Source organism: Canis lupus, chromosome 2, assembly GCF_048164855.1.
Source record: "Canis lupus baileyi chromosome 2, mCanLup2.hap1, whole genome shotgun sequence".
NCBI classification, from domain to species: Eukaryota; Metazoa; Chordata; class Mammalia; order Carnivora; family Canidae; genus Canis; species Canis lupus.
In genome coordinates this window covers 84176358-84180531 of record NC_132839.1, presented here as the reverse complement: position 1 = coordinate 84180531, position 4174 = coordinate 84176358, and positions in this window count along the sequence as shown.

Genomic DNA, 4174 nt, shown 5'->3' with positions numbered 1-4174 from the left:
AATAAAAACTTGAAACAGACAAATAAAATAAAATAAAATAAAATAAAATAAAATAAAATAAAAAAATAAAATAGATACGAACAAAGATTTTTCTAAGCTGATTAAACTTTCAGCTACACGTTCAAGATTATTTGCACAATGTAAGATAAATACAAAGAAAATGTACCATAACATACCATAATAAAAGTGATACCTGGCTCACCTGCCTGGCTCAGTCAGTTAAGCATCAGACTAGTTTCAGCTCAGGTTGTGGTCTCAGAGTCATGAGATCAAGCCTCACATCAGGCTTCAGGCTCAATGTGGAGTCTGCTTAAGATCCTCTCTCCCTCTCGCTCGGTCCCTCTCACCCCCATGCTTCGTCTCTCAAATAAATAAATCTTAAAAAAAAAAAAAAAAAGTGATACCTATCCTTCCAAGAAAAAAAGAAGAAAGAAAGAAAAGAAAGAAAGAAAGAAAGAAAGAAAGAAAGAAAGAAAGAAAGAAGAAAGAAAGAAAGAAAGAAAGAAAGAAAGAAAGAAAGAAAGAAGAAAGAAAGAAAAGGAAGAAAAAAAGAAAGAAAGAAGAAAGAAAGAAAGAAAGAAAGAAAGAAAGAAAGAAAGAAAGAAAGAAAAGAAAGATTTAAAAATAGCCAGAGAAACCGACTGATTACTTTCAAAGGAGCAATAATTCACTGACAGAAAACATTAAAATAAACAGTAGAGACCAGTAGAAGCAGGAGGCGGGGGGACAAAACCAGTTGCTCCCATCTCAGAATCCTACTCCCCCCCACCAAATTCTTCAAACATAATATAATTAAAACATTTTTAGAAAAAAAAGAAGGCATTTGTTACCATCGCTAAAGAAAATAACAAATTATTTTATGAAAAAGAAAGTAATCCTAGATAGAAACTCAAAGAAGTAGAAATGAAAAAGAAAAAAAAAGGAATGAAAAATGTGAATATGAATATTCATCAAAGGTGATAATTGGCTATATAAAACAGCAATATATGGGTGTGTGACATATATAGAAGTAAATATCCAGCAACTCTTGCATTAAAGTATCAAGGTCAGTAGAGTTAAAATGTTTTAACAAGAAATATTTAAATTATTTACATTAAACTTTTGATAAGTAAAGGATACTGTTGTAATGTCTGGGCTGGCTCTTAAAATAACAGTTAATAGGAAATAATAAAAATCACAATTTATTAAGGAGAGAAAGAAATGAACATAGATATTTGTGTAGAAGTCAATGTTTTCCAGAAAAACAGGAAAAAATAGCAGATAATAGATTAGATAGATAGATAATATAAATATAGACATTAAATATATAGAGGGATATATCTTCCTCCTCTCTACATAGGAAAGAGTGGGAGTGTTTGAGACACAGAGAGAGAGAGAGACCTTGTCATTTTATAGATTATAGATCACAGACAATTGGCTTTTGTCCTATTGCTGAGAAACCACAATCTGCTGTGTAAACTGGAAGCCAGCAGAAAAGCTGATGACATAGTTCTAGCCTGAGTCCAAAGGCTTGGGAACCAGGGGAGCCCCTGGCGTACTTACCAGTCTGAGTGCAGGATAAGCCTGAATCTCAGATCAAACAGCGAGGTAGAAAGTGAATTCTCTTTTTGTTCTATCCCGGCCCTCTACAGTTTGGATAACGCTCATCCACCCTGGGTTCAGCAACCTGCTTTACTCCGTCCACCAACTCACATACTAATCTCTTGCTGAAACAACCTGTCGAAAATACCCAGAAATAATGTTTAACTTGATATTTGGACAACCTGGGGCCCAATCAAATTAAACCGTGAAGTAACCATCACCATTTTTAACTAAAAGAAACTCTGATGACATACGGGATAAGACTATTGAGTGAGGGCCCAGAGGGGAGTAACGAAAGCAGTGTGCCAAAGAATGGAACTTGATTTCCTTAGTTGAGAGAAACTATAGGTGTGTGTGGATCTCCTTCTTATGAAAATTCTTTTTAAATATTCTGGCCTGCTTCTGCCAAGGTGAGAGTTGTCTGAAGGGGATGGTGGGGGTCTTCTAGACATGGCTTTAAGTCACTTATAGGAGATGATTGGAGGAGTGCTGTGTATCTTCTTTTATTTTATTAGTACTTTGGATAATTGTTATTTTTTTTCATGTGTTTAAATATATAAATCCATTTCCTCCCATCTGCTTTGCTAGATTTTAAAGGATAGAGAGAGGGTGGATATAAGATGGATAGTTTTCCACTATAGCATCTTCTAAGTTTATTGCTGAATATAATGTATGCAGACTTGTGACATGTAGTAAACTGTACATTTGCTCATTTCTGTTCTAATGGTTAACTTACAGAAGCCTTTGGAAAAGATGTTGACATATACAAAAAGAACTTTAACTGGGTTTATAACCACTAGAAATGGTAACTTCACTTTTAAGACACATTCCCTTAAGAAAGCAATTACGATTTTGAAGGATAAAACATGCGTTCTGTTATGACCAACACAGATTTTTTTTTTATTTTTTATTTTTTTTATTTTTATTTATTTATTTATTTATTTATTTTTATTTTTTTGACCAACACAGATTTATAATAGAAACCATGTTAAAATCACCTGAATGTCTAACAATACTTGAATACTTATTGTTTAAATAAAATACTGTGAAGTCTTTTAATGTGATTTTTAAAAGAGGGCATAATAATATGAAAATGCTTATTTAGGTGAAATTAAGAAAACAGCATATAAAATTGCACAGGTGGTATGATCATAGCTTTGTAAATATTATTTAAGATTACAAGAAAAATCAACACACAATAGTGTCTTTATGTAGGCATTATTAAAGTGGTTGATTTTCTTTCTCTTTCTTCTGCTTTGTATTTTTATACTAAGTATTTATTTTTTTCTTTTATGGAAAAATGTGCAGTAAATGTTATTCAACCTTAAATCCTCCTAGGAGAAACGCAGGTTAAAAAATGTATTGTTAGACATTTTGATAAATGAGTAAGAATCCAGGCTCTGATGTGAGGTCTGGATTTGAACCTGGCTTCTCACCTCAAACACTCTAAGACTTGGGGTAAATTATTTCACCTGATGAATGTTAAGCTGCCTCATCTAAAAATGCCTGTAGGAATAATGTCTAATTTATGGGATTATTGAAATGGGATAATGTATGTAAAGCCTAAAGCACAGTATTAAATTGCCTCAAAACAAAACCTGGCAGTAACATAGCCAATGCTGTTAATAACTATTCATAATTATGCTTCCAACAGGATGAAAAACATAAATTCTCTGATTCTGATTTTTAACCTAAATTATATATTAGATCTAATGGAAAGTGAATACATAAAAGGGCAAACGTTATTGGAAAATCTAAGGATCCACCGTGGTTTAAAAAAAAGAGTAATGGAATAATGGTAATTGAAAATAACTCGAAGTTTTCTACGCTTGGTCAGGTAATCAAGTACAATGTTCTCTACCATGAATTGTAGCTCAAAAAAGCATACAACAGTTCTTTTCCATAGATTTCTAATCTTGCAGGTACTGTTGAGAAAAACTGGCTGAAGCATTCCAAGTAGAATCTGCTAGAGAAATTGAAGTTCTTTGAACTATATGTTTAAAGTTGTAGCTCCGTACCTAGTCACTTAAACATTTATGCTGTAGAAAGATTCCTTTGATCTGATTATGCCTACATGGACAAATGCTTTTATAAACCATTGAAGTTGGTTCAATGGTCTTCCCTTAGTGAGCAAAGAGGACCTCAGGGGAAGAGGAAAGAGGTGGTACATAAGGGAGAGGGTCCGGGTGAACTAGACAGAAATTCGAGAATCCAGACAGAGCAACCTAGCCCCATTTATTGCTTAAATTGCACTTCCATGTGAGAATTTCCTTTGAAAGAACGTTCTTGCATCAAAATTGCTTTAAAATCACAATTTAAGTCCATGGTCCCCATCGTGTGCATTGGGAACATCTGAGAGCAAAGACTTATTTCTAAGACTTTGAAATCCATGAACACAGTAACGGTTGCCTGAAGACTAAAAGAAAACTCATGCGGTCTACACATGTGTAGTATATTTTAAAAAATGCTTTATTGAAGTGTAATTGACAATAGGATATTTAAAATGTACATGTGATGATTTGATATACATAGACAGTGAAAAGACTCCTTCCATCTAGTCAATTAACACATCCACCACTATATATATATATAT